This window comes from Marmota monax, unplaced genomic scaffold, assembly GCF_021218885.2.
Source record: "Marmota monax isolate L192 unplaced genomic scaffold, Marmota_monax_Labrador192_F-V1.1 WCK01_AAM20220418_F8-fsc00074, whole genome shotgun sequence".
NCBI lineage: Eukaryota > Metazoa > Chordata > Mammalia > Rodentia > Sciuridae > Marmota > Marmota monax.
In genome coordinates this window covers 1,472,903-1,495,425 of record NW_026694232.1, presented here as the reverse complement: position 1 = coordinate 1,495,425, position 22,523 = coordinate 1,472,903, and the positions used below count along the sequence as shown (strand labels likewise).

Here is a 22,523-nt window from a genome sequence, read left to right as displayed (position 1 = left end):
CATGCTTTTTACCAATAAATGGAATGAGTAACAGGCTTAGTGTTGTTATTGTTGTTTAAAAATAATTTAAGGTTTTAAACATCAGTTATTTGCTGAATACTGAATTGTGTTCTGCTCAAAATTCATAAGTGCTAACCCTAAGTCCTTCAGAATCTGTCTGTATTTGGAGATAGGGTTTTTATAAATAAGCAAATAAGTTAAAATCAGTTTATTAAGATGAACCCTTATCCAATATGACTGGTATTCTTAAAAGTATAAATTTTGGCACAGAAATGTACAGAAGGAAAATAAATTGAAGATACAGGGAGAAGATGACTATCTACAAGTCAAGGAGACAGGTTTGGAACAGATCCTTCCCTCACAGTTTTCATAAGGAACCAACTTTTCCAACACTCTAATCTCAAACTTCCAGCTCCATAACTGTGAAAAAACATATCACTATAATTTTATCTGTGACATTTTGTTATGGTAGCTCTCACAAACTAATAATTCATCTAAACTATATCCTTGTTAAATGCTTGCCAGTTACATATACAGAGTTGCACCCAAGGATATTCTAAGACTAGCACCAGGACTCTTAAAATAGTTTACTTCCCCACCAGCACATTAGCTAAAAATATTTAGCTTTGTATTTTTTTATTAATGACAAGGAATACTAAGTATACCCATTAAGTGATAGAAATACATGGTATAAAATATCATAGAGCATGCCTGACATTGTTTTCTTCTGAATAATTATTGAAGCAGGATTACCAGTCACTCACCTAAGACATCAAACTTTCTATGTACTCATAGGTCTGCTATATGGAATAATTGTATGTAAAACAATTACATTTTAGAAAATATCCATCAAAATAATTTTATTTTGTGGAAGTTGATCTTTAATAATCATTTCTCATGTTAGTAGTTAAATTGGAGCACAAGATTCAAGTTCCAATTAAAATGGTAGAAAAGCCCTCCCAAGGAATTTTATATAGATTTTTGTTGTCTTAGGAGTTCTGGGATTAATAAAAGCCTAGAATCTTTTGCACCTACCCCATGATTGCCCTTTAATCATTCAATTAGGATGTCCTAAAGCATACACAATATGGAATTCATATGTAAAAGTAACAGAGTTTATACATATATTTTTCCCAGTGCTCAAAATTTCAACTACCTAGAGAGATATCAGTCTTTTTTTCTGTGCCCACACCATTCACATTTTCATGAAACTTTCATAAGAAATACTCCTGATTACAATACACAGGATGTAATGGGGTGGGGATGTGTATTTTTACAGGGAAGAGGACATGTGTAATGACTCACATGTATATTGGACAATAAATATCTGTCAAAGACATATCTAATACCATGCACCTGCATAAACGTTTGAGAGTTTAGATATTATTTTAAATTAGTTTTACTTTTTAAAAATGTGAGAGGTAGTAAACTGCATAGGAATGTTAAGTTTTCTTGCCAGGAGTCACATCCATTAGATAGTCTCAGGAAAAATGAATCAGTAAACTAAGCAGTTTTATAAAGTTAGTAGAGAGGACCAAGAAATGTTAACTAACTTAAATACTACTTAAATATCATCTATGTACTACCAAGTAATTATTAAGTAATAAAAATGTCAATCTGTTTACCATTAGTTATTTTGCACAATATGTATCATGCTGCATCCTTAAATTTGATTCTGTAAAACATTTTGTATAGATCAACTCATTACAAAGACTTGTCTGAAAATTTGGGGAAACTTTTTAAGTATTTGGTCTCTATAGAAAGGTCAATATTTTTTAAAGATTTTTACTGTGCTATTGCAAAGTGAAATTGGTGAGATATGAACATATTGATATTTCCAACAAGAGCTATAAGTTCTTGCCATTTCATTTTAGATTACCTCCTAACACACTGTACAGAAATATCATTGTGTATTATTTTTCTGTTACTTTTTCATAAAGCAAAAAAGTTATTTTTAATAGAAACTGCTGCTACTGTATTCTAAGAACCAAAAAGAAAAATATAGTCTGGGATAATTCCAATGTACATGGAGCCTGCATATACAATCCAGTACTACTTTCATATGACTGCATAGTATTTTGTCAATTTTTATTTCCTATCCACTTGGGTTTATGATAAAGGTTTCACCAGGCTTTTTAAAATTTATTTCTACACAAAATATTTATTAATCATGAAGCTGTTCAAAACTTCTGGCACCCTGCTAGGTAAATGTGCAATTAAGAGAAAACAAGATAGATTACATAATTGGATAATATACATGAGAAAAGGCTTACAAAAGCTGTTGCTCTGTAACTTATACTTTTAAGTATGATTTATAAAACTTTCATACTACACAAGGATCCAATGTTTGGATGTATTACATAAACATAGACAAGTATACTCACCACAATATAATTTAAAACAAAAAAATACAATTTTAGAAAGTTGGTTGTAAAAGCTTTTTTCTAAAATATATCTTATTTTACCACAGTCCATTAAACAATCAGAGGTGCCTCCTCTCTAGGGAAATAATCTACCAAGTAAAAATGAGTAATAATAAAGGTATTAAAAGTCATGGCCAGGTCCCTGGAAGGATGGAAATTTCAGCAGGACCACATTACTATGACTGTTAGATAAAATTAGTTGCTGTGATGACTTCCCTTTTGCAACATTTATCACTTTATATGATGCAACATATATTGAATGCAATGTATAGTCCATATATTTTCATAAATAAGACTATTTGGGAATTCTTTAAATCATACTTATAGTTCACTAAAATGTAGACTCAAAATTGGCTGCCTTTTTCACCATTTCATTTCACCATTTGCATCTAGGTATATCACACGACTAGAACTAAACAGCCAAATAACACATTGTAAGATGTGTTTAATCAGAGACTTTGTTTAATGATATTTTAACTTTAATTTTCTTATTATGGAGAATGAATTCATGCTCTACTTTGTTATTTTGTAAGTGTTAACTCTTCACTGCGAATTCGCTCATGACAAATGATAATTATGTGTGGGAATTTTAATGTGTATGTTTTTAGTGGTTAAGACATTCAAAATTACTAATTTGCCATTGACAAATTTCCATAATTCTAAAAACACTACATATTTCACATAAATTATATTTTTAAGGATAATGTACCAACATAAAATTCAAAAGCAGGTATTTTTAGCAGACAATTAGAACATGGTACACCTTAAAGGAAAGCACTTAATTTAAGATTTATACTAGATACACTCTGCTTCTGCCACTGAATATATATGTATGATATATATACACATATATATGATATATATATTATATATCAATGGAAATCAAAGTGTAGCCAATTATCTTTTAACATTAAGGCTATATAGAAACATAATTTTCCTTTATTTTCAATTTACTGATTTATGTTAGAATAGAACCTATCTTCATGCTGTGTTTCAAATCTCAATAACTACTTGTATTACCATTAAAAAGGGAATTAAAAAAAATAAGGTCCAGTATTAAAACAAGAAATACAGAATAAGAGAACAGAAGAAACATAGAAATTAATCTTTCAAGAGTAGTTCATTTTTACTTCTAGTATTTGAAAAATTTGCATATTCTTGCAAACTACAAATTCATAGAAGACAGACTTACTTGCTAAAGCTATTAGCATGGCCACATGTCAAACAAGCAAATTACAAAAGAAAAATATGTACAGGGAAAGAGCAAAACAGGAAAAAGAATACTTTAACACAAATTAAATTGTGCATTCAGTGAATGTCATATCTGATCAAACAAGTGGCTATTATCCTTATGCTTTCAGTTCGACACAGCTGAGTCCATTGTATATGCAAAGACCAGAACCTATAACTAACAACACAAGGCCTACGCAATGGACTCATCAGTATTTTTTCACTTCACTGTGCCATTTCTGTATACATTTTTGTTAAGTAGAAGTAGAAGTTGAATATATCAAGGGCTGACTATGTTGGTATTCATGAAAAAAAAAAGTAGAGTAGTAAATGATGATCTAAGACATAGGTTGTTATTCAATTAAAGTAGCACTTCATAAAATGCTAGTATGTAAGCTAATAAAATTTCAGATCCTTTAAAGCCTGAAACACTAAAATTCACAAGCACATTCCTAATAAATGACTGCACCTATACTCTGGATCCAGAACACTCATGCTCAGTTTCAATTTTGTTCATTTACCATCTTCTCACTATGTTTTCACCTGACACTGTATGATCTCTAATCTATACTTGGGAACAATGATGCTTATACTACCTTGTTTACCAATTGACTATAAGAACTGAATAGACATATCTGATCATACTGTAACTGAAAAAATACAATATAGACTATAATCTAGAATAAAAGGATTATGTAAATTACCTATTGTAAAATCAGTGGGAAGACATTTGGATACAAGGACTTGAAAAACAATTTAGTGTCTTTCTAAAAGATCCTAACACATAATCTCAGAAAACAATGAAGTACAATGGAAAATGCAGGGTTCTAGAGTAGGTTAATGATAATTTTTGAATCTTATATTAGGCAATTATTATGCATGCAACTGGACAATTCAGTTTTGCTCTCTGAAACATGGGGATAATAGTACTTTCCATATAGAATTTACACAACTATTAAATCTGTGATGCAGAGACACCTTTAAGACTTGTTGCCCTAGCTTCTGTGAGTGCTATCAGCAAACAGCCTTCAGCTCTAGTTTCTTTTAGGGATTAGATTTAGGGGCTGGGAACCACTTAACCCAACGTGATGTCTTGGGTGTCCCACATCCATTAACTGACTGACAGAAATAAAAAGGGCTGACCCCCTTGGCCCATGTCAGGACAATTTGAAGGCTATTACAGCTCCACATATCCCTGTGTGTTGGTTGTGACTATCACTGGAACTATGAATTGTTCAATTTTGTCTTAGCCTACACCTCCTTTGATTCCTCTATTCCATGGTTATTGATCCTAAGGGCACTCCTTAGCAGACTTCCCACAGGCTAAACTGCATGCTAGAATTAGCCTTGGGAGCTTAACCTGAGACAAAGGACTAACTAGTGATGATATATAGAAAGGGACCTAATAACTAATTCACCATCCAGTAACTAAGTGATCATCCCTGTGGTTATCTGCAAACAATTATTTTGAGCTACAAAATTCCACAACAGTTAATAATTGCTGCTGTTACAAAGGCAGAGAAGATACTTGGCTTATAGTCAAGAGAAGAGTTAGTTCACTTACTAAAATAATTATAGGATAATACAAGTCCAGTATAGATTATTACAGAACTAGGGGAGTCACTTGGATAATTCAGACTAAAATATACTTTCACATAAAATGCCTACACAATTATTATAGATTTTTTTCCTCTATAGTTACTAGTTGTCTCATATTTTCATTTGTTTTCAAATTATTAATGACTCTGCAATGGCAAAAGTTTGATGAAATAATTCATGGGGTTCTCCAATGATCTCTTCTAGGCAATAGTCTCAATTTCATAGTAAGTTGATTATACTTTTGTACCAAAATGCCTAAGGAAAATTAGTGAGTAAAGGAAAAAAAAAACAAAACCGCACAAAGGAGACTTCACAAAAAAGACTTGAGCTAATACATATTAATTTCTGAAATGTTAACATGACATCTTACTACTGAAATGAAAAACAACTTGATAGATATCAGCAGTTAATAAGATAGTGCCAAAGGTTTATGTCTATATGCCAAGTTGCTCTAGGTAATACTGGGTATCAAAAAATGAGCAAGTCATACTCAGATTGCTCCATTAAAACAAACAACAGAAAAACACATCTAGTCACACTAATTTTAAAGCAATGAAGCAATCTTCTAAGATATAGCATTTTTCTTTCCAATATTCAAAATAATAAGGAGACAGGAAGAATGTAAATGTATGAAATTAGAGAATTTAGACCCTAAGCAAAATTAGATGAGCACAGCATTTTTTTAATACAAAATACAAATCTACTAAATATATTAACATGAAATAGTTTTGGATTAAATTTTTAAAAAAGAATAAATCTCATTTACAGAAGAATTTTAGAATTCTTCGTCTGTATTATTTTCACCTTATGGATTTTAGTATTACTTGACAAAATGTCCTAACCTTCACATATGAATTTCCATCTTAATCCCTTCTTTAGTTTAAGTGTACATGACATAAGATTTTTGTACAGCATTATGTACAGAAGTAATTTTTATCATATTTTACAATCCATTTAAGAGATTTTTCAGGGGTAATCAAGGATGACAAGCATTTTTCTCTTCCTCTGCTATATTCCATAAATTTCAGTCATTTCACTGTTTCCTATCCCATATATTATTTACAGTATTTATCACAATCAGTATTTATACACTTATTTGGGGGCTATTTAATATTTATCTCCACATTATACTATAAATTAAATAAAATGAGAAATCTTGCTAGCTTTGTTTACCCTGTATCCTGAACACTTGGCATGGGCTTGTATCAAGCAGAGGAACAAAAATTATTTACTGAATCCAAGGGCAAAAGTCACAAAGGAAGAAGGCACTTGCATTGTAATTTCCATTCAAATTAGATCATGAACATTTGCAAATTCACTTTGCACATGATAAAGATCAAGATCCATTATGGTGTATTTTAAAATTAGGTATTATATCTAATAAGTGTGGATATAAACTTTGAAATTGAAAACTTACAAGAAAAATTAAAGAAAATTATTATCTTTGAAATGTCAGTTTAAATATTTTTAAATGTGGGTAATACATGCACAGACAAAATTATTCACCAATGGCAAAGATACGCATTTACATCTCTGTTGTCAGCATTAATTTTTGAAATAAAAATCAAAACCCACTAACAAAATTAGAGATGTCACAGTGGAAGTGCAATATTTTTGGTGGCCTTTTAAACCATTTTGATAAGAAAATTATTAAATACATATTTCAAATGTTATAGTAAATTAATGTAAGATAGCATATGAAAGTGTAAAATGTAATTTGACATTATAAAAATCTATAATTTTGAGAGGCTTGGATTATAGCTCAGGGGTAGAGCACTTGCCTTGTACATGTAAGGCACTGGGTTCAATCCTCAGCACCATATAAAATAAATAAAGTAAATATATTTGAAAAAATATACTCTAACATAAAAAACTATAATTTTTATCTTGCAAGTTCATGCTTAATTATTCCATGATGTAAAATTTCAAATAAGAAAGAAATTATAATCTTTATTTTCTAATCAGCAATAAATCACCAAATGGAAAGAGAATAACATAATAAAGAATTATTAATACCTTAATTTTATTGCTAAATCTCTCAGGTATTTACAATACTTTATTTCTCAAAAACTCATTTAATTTTTCTGTTAATAAAAATAATGAAAAATAAAAATCTTCTTAAAATCAGAATTTTAAGGTGGATGTTGCACTCCACATGCAAAGAACCATAGTGTCTTAACATTTGGTAATGTCTATGCAGAGGAAGATTTTGTTATAGCAAAACCTAGATGCAAAGAAAGGTGCCCTAGGTTAGAAACTAACCAATGACTCTGAAAAAAAAAAAAAAAAAACTGTTATCAACCTCCAGCAATTGATTATTTATGCTGTTGAAAGCTACCCATTTTTCCTTTTATAAAATTTGCATTTCCTAGCTGGGCACTGAAGCACAAGCCTGTAATCCCAGCAGCTCTGGAGGCTGAGGCAGGAGGATTCTGAGTTCAAAGCCAGCCTCAGCAAAAGCAAGGTGCTAAGGAACTCAGTGAGACTCTGTCTCTAAATAAAATACAAAATAGGGCTCAGTGGTTGAGGGCATCTGAATTCAAACCCCAGTACCTGCCCTTCAAAATTTGCATTTCCTCTATCTTGCTGATTCCACATCCTTTATTAGTTAATAGGGTTGAAATATAAAAAATAAATATGAGAGAAGATTGTAATCATGTAATGAATTGAATTCATAAGACCAATACTTTATGCTGTGAAGACCATGATTCAAATCACCGTTCTCCACACTTGTAATTTCTAAAATGTTTGTTTAGTAGTTCTAAAGCCAAGGAAATAAGAATGTAAAATATGGAGGTACAATGAGCAGTAGTGCACATCCCAACAACTGAGAAGGCTGAAGAGGGGATGGGCAATGGGGGATTACAACTTAGAGGCCAGCCTGGGCAACACAAGGAGATCCATCTCCAAATAAAAGTGAACAAAACCAATAAACTGTTATAATTACTTAACATAATTCACTGAGTAAATACTAGAGTAATCACATTGAAGAAGACTGTCACTGAATCTAATCTGTTTGTCTCCAAACTTTAAACATATTTAAAAGTCTTATAAAATCAAGTTTTTCCATATACTTTACTTTGAAAAGGAAGAAAATGAATCCATGACTACTAAAAAAATGGGCTTCTCACTGCTCTGGAGCTTAGCATTTTCATATTTCTGCAGTTGCTCAGCAACTGTAATTGTATTAGTATAATTTATATTAGACATTAGACATTGCCCTGCTTTATTTTTCTTTCTTATAAAAGGAAAACTATTGTTAAAGCAAATAATTTCTTAGAGCATTAAAGCAATAGCATTTTGAATCTGAATGGGCTCAAGTGTATCTTCCAACCTATGCAATTCAAATCACTTTTATGCTGATACACCATATTCAGTTAGATTGTGTATTTCTGTGTCTTATTTGATAATATATGAAAAAAGGACTAATATAAATCTTGTTTCAAAACACTAAATAGTACCTAGTCTATATAATTAAACAATGTTCTTTTTATGAGACCTAATCATAGTAATGAATTCATTATAAGACAATTTCCAATAATAATTAGACTTTATTTTGTTTTGTTTTATAATAATTGCAGATAAAGATTTTCTACATTGATAGATAGAATGCTGTACAAAAAGGCCAAGGATTTTGAATGGCTTCATTCAGGAGTACCATACAATTTATTAAAACTACCAAAGGCAAGTGATTCAACTGTAGCTTTGGTAGAGATTTATGTCTTATTTATAGGTATCTCAAGCACCTATCATGATGCTCACCATATAGCATCCCCTATAAAAGTTGTTTTCTGATTCAAAGTAAATAGTCAATAGAATATACCTTAACAATATATTGCTGAATAGCCTGATTCATCCCAGTTCTGGCTAGAAGTTATCTGCCAATACTGGTCTCTTGGTTTCTATTTGTGTTTTCAAACATTAAAGTCATTTTGATTCACTGTATATTATTCCCTTTATTGTGTGTATGTTTATCTATCTATGTAAATGATTGACAAGAGAAAATTAAATTGGGATATTGTTTACTTCTCTAAAACCATATCCCATCACAATGCACTGTGTATATATGTACTTAAGGAAATTATGATCTTTGCAAACACCTTATAAATGCAGTGGTTCCATTACTCAAAATGAACCTTCATATTTCAATGCTTATGATACATTTTGTAAGAAGACAGTGCTTATTTTCTTCCTGTATAAACCAATTCAAGATTCTGCAAAGTAAAATAAAACAGTGCAGTGCCAAACCCTTTAAAATTGGCAGTGAAACATATTTACCTTCTGCACAGAGAGGACTTATTTTAGTAAGGTCAGCTCAAAATGAATATTCTATCTATGCTGGCTGCTACTTATTAGATGTTATGAACCAGACTTGATAGAAACATAATATTATCAAATTTTGCTTGAACTTTGAAATTTTAACACTTTTTCCTCCAAGAAAAATGTATCACATATGAAGATTACTGATCTGAGTTATTAAATAATGGTATAATATAATCCAAAGCCAACAGCTTTGAAAATTCTAAAATTATTGGGAAACAAAATTTTACAAGGGACAGAACTACTTTCCTTTTTGAAGAGAAAGGAAAGGACAGTAAAATATATTCTGGAGAAGTGATGAAAGTCAAAATAAGTAAAAGTCATTTACTATGTTGGACCGTAACCTTTTAGGTGACTCTTTCAAACTGAGGACAGTGTTGAGTGGGACCTATATTTTGTCTACCACACTACTGTGATTAAAAGAGATTGAACAAATGACAGGAAAATCACCATACATGTAATTTACCATCAGTTGAGGCAGAACACATAAGAATCATGTCATGGAGCCAGAGTAATGAAATCCATTATATGCAGCATACAAAATAAACATGGATAGAGAACACTTTCATTGTAAGTTGTTCAAATTAAACACTAGCACAGAGAAGGACCATGATAAGGAGCAAATGGTGAAGGCTTGTCTGCTTTTAAAGGAGTATCTGCATTAAAAACAGAAATTTTAAAAATTAATCAGGTGCAGTGTCATACACCTCTAATCCCAGGGGCTTGGGAGGCTGAGGCAGGAGAATCATGATTTCAAAGCAAGACTCAGTAACTTAGTGAGGGCCTAAGAATTTAGTGAGACCCTAACTCTAAATAAAATATAAAAAAAAGAGCTGGGGATGTTGTTCAGTGGTTAATCTCTCCTGAGTTCAATACCAAGTATGAAAGAAAAAAAAAAAAGGAGAGACATGGAAGAGTTAAGTAACTACACAAGGCAACAAGTCAAGAAACATTGAAAAGCAATAACTGACTAATGGCTTATACAAGGGGTATAGATAATAAACTTCATGGCACACAAGAAATAAATCATGTATAAATTCAGATTAGAGGGATATTCTTGCAATTGAATAAAGAAATCTCCACGTATGCATCAAGAATTTATCACATTTGGCTCAACTGATAAAAAGTATTTAGAGAGGCAAGTCATTGTCTATTGAGAACCTCAGTATATTGAACCTTCCAGTATTTGCTGCAATGCTTGATTACTTCAATTTTGATGCTTTCATACCTCTGTAACCTACTCCCAATATGACTTCTAAGATTACTTTCACATCTTGAATACATTAATTCAACAAAAGATGATCTCATCCTATGCAGCAGAGTTTTGGTTATTGATACATGGTGTATGGTAGCCAGACTATAGGTGGCTTTGCTTATATAAATATTATTCATGCTCCATGAAACCAAAATGCAAAAACAGACACAGGTTCTTAAACCAAAAGCTGAGCTACACTGCAAAGAATCATCTTCACATAATGCAATTGGAGATTTTTAGACAAATATGCCTCCGAAAGTACCATTAAAGCTGCATATTCATAGGTATGCTTTTTATTTCTATTCAAGTAACTTTCAAATGAGTCAGAATCTGGATTCAAGAGGGAAAACACTTTATGATAGAAGTAGGTGATATTATTTTACATAGATATAAATAAATTAATAACAAAGTAATCAAGCAAAAATATGCCACAGAACATGCCAATGTTGAGATCACAGTGTTTTATCCAGTTGTAAAGATGCAAAGATTTATCTAGACATATTTGGTAATATATTTCCATCTCTTAAACTACTTTAAAAGTTAAACATAACAAATTATATCATCTTTAACAGACCTTGAGCTCATGAGAATACACATATTCTTGGAAAACCCCTTGCTAATTAAGATTTATTTCTAGCCCTCTAGTATTTCTAGTTCCATCTCCATTTAACAGCACCATAGAAGAAGTATTAAGTTACTTTTCAGCATGGTTCTGTCAAAACAATGAAGATACCCAATAATTTAGCTTTGCAACATCTAGAAATATAAATAAAATGAGATGCATTTATGCAGTCTTGGGCATTGTGTTTTCATTACACTTCCAATATTTCCCTTACTTGTGAAATATTTTGTCAGTTTTGAGGGAGAAATAAGAAAAAAAACTAGCAATTTCATTTATCTAAGAATTTTAAATTCAATTCTAACCTCTAAATATGTTATCTCATCCCTAGATGATGTAACAATTACAATGACTTAAGTAGCCATTGTTAATATCTGTAGTTATTTTATAATATACTAGAGAAGTTAATAATTTTTGTATTTTAGGAGTAGAAAAAGAAAGACTGAATGCTGTTCTCTTGTTTATTATTACAACAGAGGAGGATAACCCCATATCTAAGTACAAACAAACCTTGACTTCCTTCTTCAACCCATGACCTTTATATGACTTTACAATTCAGCTTTATAACTGATTTTTTCTTGTCAACATATCTTATCATCCCTTAATGATTTTCTGGACTAAAAAGCAAACCAAAAAAATATCTGGGCTGTTTCCTTTGAGATAGAGACAAGGAGACAAGTAGGTTCTAGGAAGGAGATATAGAACCTATTAATCATCCTCTCTACCTATGAATAACACATATAATTTCACTTTTTCCATAAAGTCTTTTGCTAAGCAAGGTATCATGCAAAAATAATCAGATGTCAGCTTGATGCTAATTTCAATAGAGCTCCTGGATATGCCTTGGCCTTTTGGTACCAGTTAAGTAACTAGAAGTTGCTATAATGATACCACAGTTAATCATGTAATCCCCGTGCTTTTACACAGTTATTGGCAATGCAATATGCACTAAGTTAGGAAAAGAGAGTGTCAGATAAGAATGGTCTGCTATGATATATGGAAGACACACTGATAAAGAGGTAATAAAGATGTAAATACAAACAGAGAAATAGAGTACTGTGGCAAGTTTTAATGCCAAAATTTATATTTGGAACCCATTTAAAAAAATCATAAACACTTAGTTGTCACTTCAAAGATTTTGAGCAATATAAGACAAATAAAGAAACTGGGAAATCAACATGACTATAGTGTATGTCTCATTAATACATCCTAATATATACTAAAAAGTCCTACATCTTAATACAAACTAAATTGGAATGTGGCAATACAGAGTTGTGTGTAATAGTCACAGAAACAAAGAACCATAACAGTGGCATCAAATCCATATCTGTCTGGAAAGAAAATGTCAAACTCAGTAACTTTACATAAAATCACATTCAAATAATAGTTTATCATCTCAGCAAAGGGAAAATTAAAAAAAAAAACAGGACTAAAACACATGTATTTTTTTTTAAGTGAGCTATCTTTGGAAAGAGGGTCTAATTCATTAGGCATTGACTGGTTACTTCCATCTGTAGAAACAGAGCAAAAGGCTATTGTGTCTGCTTGTGTATAGAGGTAGAAAGGGTAGTGGCGTCTGATGTGTGGTTTAGGAAGACAATTACCAAAAAGCAATTAATCTGAACATTTGGGATAAATAGGCAAAGAACTCTAAACAGAAAACACAATTTGCCTTTTCACCTTTGGAATGTACTTGAAATAGCAAAGGAAGTGTGTTTTCCCCTCACTCTGAATGATCTGTAAACATTAATTAATTAATCCCAATAATACCCTTGTGAATGTGAATAGGTATTTTCTCTCTGTGTTCTACAAATTATAAAAATAATTATACTATTTATATACATTTGTAGGACTCTTTTTTTTTGTGGGGGTTCTTTACTATTTTGAAATTACTAAACAGACATTAATCATTATAATTCTTCTGTGAGGTATATATAGCTACTCTTATAACTGAAAGTTTAAAAATGAAAAAAGAAATTTTATCATGTATTTTATTCTTCTTAAATACCTCTATATGAGAATCATTCAGACTGGGTGATAATAAGAACAGTAATACCAAGGTGTTGTTTTCTTTAGGGAACTAAAATTTTTACTTCAAATTAGATTTTAAATGTTCTATTCAGAAGAATAAAACAGAAAAGAGGTCATGGGAAGTTAAGGATAATGATAAATAAGTAGACCTTCATTCATTCAACTATATAAATTGAGATCTGATTATGGAAGAGTCTACTTTTTTAAGTTCATGGAATACAGGAATGAAAAAGAAGATCTTCATGGAGTTCACATTCCAGAGGAGGAAAAAATCAATAAAAAACAAAAATAATTATAATTGAAAAATCAATTTCTATGAGGTAAATACACCAGAAAAAAAATCAGAGACCCTTGACATGTGAAAACATTGAAAGGGGTATAACAAAGAACCCAAGATGAAAACACTTCAAGAGTTTACTAATGTGAGGACTCCCTAACAAAACATGTATTAGGTGCTAAGCATGATCGTTCATTATTGGCTTTGTGATTTTGTTTGACAGTTTTTCTTTCCTTGAAAACTACTATAACAACCTAAGCTTTGAATTAGTGAAGATTGTTTAGTTAATATACCTAGTGAAGCAAACTGCTACTCTAATTCAAGGAAGTACCATCGTGCTTCTCAGCCCTCCCTGGGCATCAGTAGCATACAGGAGCATTTTGTGAAATACTGATGCCCTGAAAGCCCTCCAAACCTTCTGGTACTAGAATTCCAAGGCTAGGATTGAGACTCATTGGTCACTCCCACAGACCCCATAGCCATGGAAGAATTCTGGACCAGTGGTTGTAGGGCTAGCCAGGACATTTTAAGGGGGAAAAAAGACACACACACACAAATTGAAGAGTTGTGGCACTCACAAAGGTATTCAAAATGAAATATATGAAAGATCTTTGGCGTTTTAAAGAAATAGTCTATGGGCTAAATTTGACCTAGAGATTGGCAATTGGCCATGGGTTGAACTTGCACACTATTTGATTGCAACAAGGACAAAGGATTCAAATCCTAACCATGAAACACTGTAAAGTCAGGATTGGCTAGGATTTAACCATAACATTTCTGTGAAAAGTATAATACCCAGCATCTCTAGGACAGCACCTTCGAGGCTATTCTTGCCAAGAAGCAATTCTCATCTTCATCAGGTATACACTTGCAATGGAAATTTAGAGAACTCTGAAGGGGATAAGTTCAGAAGGAAGCAAAAGATTTTTGATAAATTTTTGTAATGCTGTCTAATGGTGTTAAGTTCAGAAGGAATCAAACTTCCTTTGGGGCTGGGGTTGTGGCTCAGCGGTAGAATGCTTGCCTAGCACGTATGAGGCCCTGGGTTCGATCCTCAGCACCACATACAAATAAAATAAATAAAGGTATTGTGTCCAACTACAACTGTTAAAAAAAAAAAACTTAAAGAAAAAAGAATAGTAGGATAGTAAACATCTCCACCCACTTGAGGCTCTCAAGAGAGAAATCCCACAAACTCTATTTTCATTCTAAACTTTAACATATAAGTTTAAAAGGCAATAAATGTTTAAAATAATGTAAATTACTTTAAAAAAATGAAACACAAAGTATTGACATCATTAGACAGCATTACAAAAATTTATAACTAACTATAATTTCAGCCCTTCTTTTCATGAAATTGCAATATGAATGTACATGAAATAAAGGAAACCAGACAAGAAAAATCAAGCATCTTTAACTGCTACAAACTGGCATGCACTGCTCTCCATGGCCAATACCCTGATGAATGCATCCGACTAATTTTTTAATTTAGTTACATTATTGTTAATTTGGGTAGTAGTTCACAAAAATCACTTCATATACATTTAATACATTAAATTTTTATACATATGCATTTAATAAGTATAAACATTTATATACAGAGATTTTTATAAGATTTTGTCATCTTCTTGTGTCAATGAAAGTACTAAAATTGTTTTTGCACATTCGACAACTGGGTAAAGGCCCACATGACAATAAAAGTATCACTGAATATCAAGAGAACTACTCTATTAAAAAGTAAACAAACACAACTTCTGCACAAGTCCCTTTTTTACCTTCTATTTGAACTGTTTTACTTAGAGAACATCCTTGATTGAAACATAACCTAGTACTCAGTGAGAAGCAGTGTTATTCTCTGGATCATCCATTTGCTACTTAAACTCTGTTTTTGATCTAGTACTTTAACAGCTTGAATAAAAGTAAACTCTTCACAGGAGTGAAATAAAAAAATCCCCACAGCTGACAGTCAAAAACAATGGATATGTATTTTGTACTTCCCTACAAAGAGAAAAGGCTCTAGTACATTTAAAGTTTTAATGGTGCTTCAGGAAAAAAATAAAAAAGGAAATAGTGACCCTGATCTATCTCTTGGTGATAAAATGTATATTAAGCAATATATGAGCCCTTGTGTGGGGAGCCACTCCAATTGCAGGTACCTTTAGGTCCTGATGCACCATGGGGATCTGAAAGATCATTATAGTCTGGCGTGGTAGTGCCATGACTGTGACTTGAGCTTTTCCCTCTCTGGGATATCAAGGCATGGCCCTAGGAATAGGTGACACGTAGAGGAGTTGAACTACCCTCACCTTTTCCTTTATAAACCTACCCCTTGCCTTATTTGAATAAAAAAGTTCAGCACATGCTCTGCTCTCTTTTCCAAAGGACCCCTAAGGTCAGGGGAGCCTTCACAGGACCCAAAGAAAAAGGTATTTCTCTCTGTGTGTAATTATTTCATGCAGCCCAGTTCACCTGGAGTTACCCTGAGTGTTTATCCTGGAATGGGACACCCTTGGACATTCCTTTGCATTTCCATTGATAAAGAAGAGCAGCATTTCTTTTCTGCCTCACAAATGTTTCTGCCTGCTACAACCTGGCATGCACTGCTCTCCATGGCAAATACCCTGCCTCTTTCTCCAGGCTAAGTCCCCATTGTCTGTCTATAAATGCTGACTGCTAGGAGGTTTCTCCATGTAACCCTTCCTGAATACATCAAGCATTTGTCTCTTTGGCTCATTTACTCATTTTGTTTCTACTTCAAATACCCTCCTTATCACTTGTTAACCTTTAAAATACCACTAAAAAGGAAGTATTTCTGTTATGGTTGTGATATGTGGTGTCCCCCAAAAGCTCATGTGAGAAATAATGCTAAAATGTTTAGAGGTGAAGTGATTGGGTTCTAAGAGCTTTAACCTAATCAGTGCATTAATCCAGTAGATGAGCTGGTATGGGAGGAAGTGAGTCACTGGCAGCTTGCCCTTGAGGTATATTTTGTCCCTATCAAGTGGAGCTTAATCTCTCTCTGCATTCTGATTGTCATGTTCTGAGCTGTTTCCTTCTGCCACAGTTTTCTGCCTTGATGTTCTGCCTTACCATGGGCCCAGAGCAAGAGAGCTGGTCATCCATGGACTCAGACCTCTGAATCTATGAGTGCCATTTTTCTCTTTTTCTCTTGTCAGATCTTTTTGTCACAGTAGTGACACTAAAACAATTTACCTCTGCAATAACTCCTACAGAATTTACTTCTATAAATTTATCTTTGGTGGTTACATTTTCAGCCTAATGAGTAGCTACATAATATAATATGAAGCCATAGAAGCTCAGAAATTTGAGGGACCACTTAGGACACCTGGTCCCAATTCTTATTTGACATGGGAAACATTTTCTACACAACTGGAAATACTTATTTTGGTTTTCTCAGTTTCCCACTGACTACTAAGATAATTTTTCTTTCCCTCCCTCCTTACCGCCCTCTTCCAAGGATGGAAAATATACATTATCTTTATTAAATGTAAACAACCTTGTTTTAGTCAACATTTTTGTTGCTACACCTAAAATACTTGAGAGAACAATTTCAGAGGAGGAAAAGTTTACACAGTACTCATAGCTTCAGAGGTCTCAGACCATAGACTGAGTCAGTCAGCTGACTCCATTGCTCTGGGCCCAAGGTGGGGGTAAAACATAATGGCGCAAGAGTATGATGGAAGAAAGTAGCTCAGGACATGGCCACCAGGAGTAGAGAGAGAGAATTCTGTTCACGAGGTATAAAATATGTATCTCAAAGGCAGGTCCACAACTTACCTCCTCCAACCATACCTGACCTACCATCCAGCTAATCCATTTAAGTGAGTAAATATACTGATTAGTGAAGGCTCCCATAATCCAATCATTTATCTAAACCATAACAATCCTGATCATAACCTGGTAATATATATATATATATAAGTTGAACAAATATGTTCTTCCTCACTTATCTGGGTATGGCTCTCCCTCATTTTAACTAGTGTTCTGCTTGCATCTATTTAATAGAAGACATCAAAGGACTTGAGATGGATTATAGATAAGGAATTTTATCTCAATCAATCTAGATATATCTCTTTAGTAATCTAAGATAATTTTCAGGTTCTCCCTTCCCTTCTCAGGGACAATTAAAATGTGAAGTTTTTCCTAGGCTACCACACTGAAAATAGGGTTCTACATTCCTCTAACTCATAGAAAATATGGAATGTTTCTCTACTTGTTATACAATATAATTCCAGCACCATTCCAGTATACATATATTGAGCATTCACGAAATACAGGTTCAAAATCTGTTTGTGTGATAGGCATAGCATTTCAATTGCAATGCCAGTATCATATTAATATATTTATGTATATTTATGTATGTATTATACATATATATTATATTTCTATTAGTACTATAGTCTTTATGCATTTTCCAGATCATTTTCTAAGACTGATTTGATTTTTGTAATAGTTATCTATAAACTTTAGACAAGAAAATTGACAATGGGAACTGCTAAACCATGAAGTTGGAGGTTCTTAGGCATATGCATGTACCTGCAGAAGAGAGAGGTTCTGATTACACAAACAATAGATGGCCCAAACTCCACGTTGAACAGGACAGGTTCTGAGTTTGGATGTCCTTTCTATGTTTTTCATTCCTTTAACTTTAAGTCATTCAGAAAATCAAAGAATTCACACCAAGACAAAAACAGTAGAGACAATAGTCTGACTATTATTTTCCCATACTAGATATGTATCATTTCTCAGGTATACATTGGGTTATTTTTTAAGTATATTTGACTTTCATCATTTTCAAGAAATGAGCTTTTGTTTTTCTACCTTTAACATTTGGTGATTTTTATGTAAAGATTGTAACAAGGCTTCTTGTAAAGACTAAATATTTGGGTGATGAATAACCAGTGCAAAAATATTTAAAAGTAAATTCCACTCCTTGGAATGTATTTGTCCTAAACAATTCAAGTTATCATACTATAGTGATACATGCATACCCTTGCACAATTCATAATAACCAAACTACAGAACTAGCCTCAATGTCCGTCAATGGATGAATAGAATATGTGGTTTATATATACAATGGAGTTTTATTCATCCATAAAGAAAAATGAAATTATGTCACTTGCAGGAAAATGTATGGAACTTGAAACCATTATGTTAAGCCGAACTCAGAGGGTCAAGGGGCATATGTTTTCTCTCATATGTGGAAACTAGAGAGAAATAAAGGGGAAAAAAAGACTGGGGGATGGGGAACTCATCAAAGGGAGATCAGTAGAGGAAAGAGACTAGGGGATGGGAGGTGGGGAGGAAGAGGCAAAGTGCTGGGGAGTGATATTGGCCACTCTATACTGTTTTATTGTGGGTGTATACAAATATGTAACAATAAATCCCAACAGTATGTACAACTATAATGCACCAATAGAAACATGGAAAGAGAAGAATACATTTTTAAAAAGGTATTTAAAAGCAAAACAATTAGATCTTAACTATAAATATTTCTTCATATTAAAAAAAAAAAACTTTAGTCACTGTATGGGATTGAAATCCAGTTTTACTTATAATTCCTACCACTTCATATCAGAACTTAGAAAGAAGGAACCTTGGAGGCAATGAGTTAGATCATGTTTTCTTTTATATACCTGCCATATTTTAGTTAAAATAAACTATAAAATATATGCAGGTTTTAGTTAAAATATTCTCTAATGTATATTTCACAGAGAGGACTTTCTTACAAGGAGGTAGGACAGTGGTTTCTGGGTAAGTGTCTAAAATATTAAAGAGAAGATTACTATGTTCTGTTCTTTGAAAAGACAATAACAGTCAACAAATGCATAGTGACTTTATTATTACTATGATTAAAATAAAAGTGTATAAAGCAAAACTTTAGTTAATTAATTCCCAATTATATGTGACTCTCTAATATTTTCCAAAGTTGTTTTCTATTACTTTTAACCCCAAAGGAATTTTAGGAAAATATTTTATTAAATTGTTTTCTATAACTATAGAGGATGCTATATATGCTGAAATGAGGCATATTTTAAAATATGTATATTATGTGCAAACAATGATGCAGGTTTATTGTGCATGGTGAGCAATGAAGTCATTCAAAACTCAATCAATGGAATTTTTTAATTTTATTACACTGATGCCGTGATTCATAAAAAATACATAATGGTCCATCATAGAAATGAGAGAAATCTCTGCTATCTCCAGTAAGTAAAACCAAAAGCAATATGTGCCCGAAGATTAGATCATCTGTCCGTTACAATGCATCATTACAGATTCCCAAATTGTGAATATGTAATTTTCTGAGTGGCAAATTTCAAGGCTGAGGGAGTACAGATTAGCTTCTCAGTTCACAATGAGGTCTATGGAATTCAGGCAGGTTTTAGGCACTTCAAACTGGGTGTAGCATACAGCTCAATGTTATTTATAAAATAACATTTCAAAAGTGGCTCTAGAGCAATGGAGCTTCAGAACTAACAAAGGAGCTAATCCTTGAAGGCTCTTCCCTGAACAGAAATATTCACTGGGGGATGAGGTTTGTTAGCATGCTGAGTGGCAGGCATTGTGTGGAATCATGGTTTCTATTTTGGATTGTGTAACCTTTGGGAAGTCACCCAACAGCCTTAGGCAACTTTCATATGCACTTTGTAATCCTGCAGCATTTCTTAGTGTAGAGTTAGGAGTATTTGTCTTGCTTGAGTAGGCCTGTCAATCAACATATATTAAGCTCCCACTGTGTGTAAAGATTCTTATTTGAAGAAAGTTGATTCACAAAGGATGGTTAAGAACATCCGCCTTCAAGGAATTGCTAAAGGAAAGAAGATAAGAAATGATTTTACAGTGGTGGCATATTTTAAATTTGGCATTCCCCATTGTGTATGTTCTGATAAATGACATTCTTTTCAATAGATGTTTATTTTACCCAGGTTAACTACACAGATGATGACACTCAGATTGCCCTTTAAGGAAAGACCAACTTCCCAGTTGTAAGGAGTATGGTTAGTTGACAGCAGTTTGTTTTATCTGGATTTTCCTCAGACTTCCAATCAGAGGTCCCCTTATTTTCAGGACTGCCCCTGTCTAACAAACTGCAGAAGGCCACGTTAGAAGAGCCTGACCATTTCTTCCCACTGCAGGATTCCTCCAAGGGGCATTCCTGGCTCTGCAGAATCTGTTGGGAGATCTGCACTGTGGCCTCTCAGCCTCACTATGCAGCCCTGTTTTCACTCTTCCCCTTTCACAGGTATTTACCAATAAAACTATGGGATGCTTACGTCCATCTCTACATTTTTTTCATGATGAAACTGACTTGCATCAGAGATCTTACTATAATTTATCTATAATAATATGTTCAGCACTAAAATTAATGAACTACTGATAGATGCCATAACATGGATAAGCCTTAATATATGTGCTAAGAGAAACAAACCTGTCATAACAGACTATATATTGCATTATTTCTCCATATTTTTAAAGGAAATTCTCTGAATAGAACAATCTTTAGAGACAGAAAGTACAGTAGTGGTTATTAGAGCTATAGTTGTAGAGATGGGGAATTATTGCTAATGGGTGTAGAATTTTTTGTGTGTAGTTGGGGGAGGAAAGTGAGAAAAACATTCTAAAATTAGAGCTTGGTAATGATTACACAACTTGGTGACTGCAATAAAAGCTACTGAAATGTATATTTTAAATGTGTGAATTTTATATTACATTAATTACATTATAAAGCCTTGAAAGTCTTCAAATATACTTTCCTTCTTTTTTAAACAAATTATAGGAGGGTATATGCTCATCTTTGCTGGCAGTTGTCATTTCTCAGTATATAAGCATAGAGCAGACTAACTTTCTAATTTGGAGAATTAGAACCAAGCTTATCAGATCATTAAGCTAAATTTACATGTAATTCTAAGCTTTTAGATTGAGGTTGGATAAATTGAAAAGCCAAGGATCTCTGAGAGCATTCTCTTTTATTACTCAGAATTTTTACTTCTATTGCTTGTGTGATTAGTTAACTAAGAGTATCCAGAATCAATAGCATGTATAGGTGTGTACCTGTGATATGATTTACAACATGATGTTATGTGAGACTCTTTCTTTTGGAGAAGAATTGCCAGGAATGCTAATTACTTTACATTTAAAGAAAATTGTTACCATACTTCAAAAGCAGAGAAGAGACAGGCTTACTGTGAGGAGACACAACTGGTCCTGCAGTCACCAAATGGTGGAAGCATCTTTAGCATCACCTCACCTCTTCTGTAGCATCCATCTGTCAAGAAAGGGGCTCATCATCAAGCTTTCGCCTTGTGGGGAGCATTCGAACATGACAAAGTTCTCCTTGAAACTAAGAGTAGTGTGTTAAGATAACTACAGATTACGTGAGTTGCTCTCAGTAATGGAATTCAGATATATAATTCCCTGGTTAGATGTCTATCTGGGCAGATGATCAACAGATGTACCTCTGAGGCTACCTAAGAAGTAGAGAAAGGGGATTAGAGAGAAACAGTAGAACTAGGGCCATGCTTCCATCATTTGGCATGGCAAGAATAGAGCTTCTGAAGAACCACATAGATGCCATGGAAGGTAGCTAAGGTTGTACCTATTGTTTATAATTCCATATAAGTGAGTCACATGCCTCTAAAAGGAATTCCAACAGAAGGGAGCTATAGATTAAAGGAATAGTTTGGTAAGCTGGGTGGATAGGATAGTAAAAAGTGAACAAAAGAGCTCATAAATGATTCATGTATG

At 33.0% G+C, this 22,523-nt stretch overlaps 1 protein-coding gene across 3 annotated transcripts in view; it reads right to left on the bottom strand.

The window, feature by feature from the left end:
• Naaladl2 (N-acetylated alpha-linked acidic dipeptidase like 2) overlaps positions 1–22,523 on the bottom strand; it is a 1,254,678-nt gene that overhangs the window by 913,175 nt on the left and 318,980 nt on the right. Inside the window, exon 2 of one of the 3 annotated variants that reach the window (XM_058586184.1) lies at positions 21,963–22,044. The exons of the other annotated variants lie outside the window; for them this stretch is intronic. The gene's annotated coding sequence lies outside the window, so the exon portion shown is untranslated. The remainder of the gene's footprint in view (positions 1–21,962; positions 22,045–22,523) is intronic. 3 annotated transcript variants of the gene reach the window in all.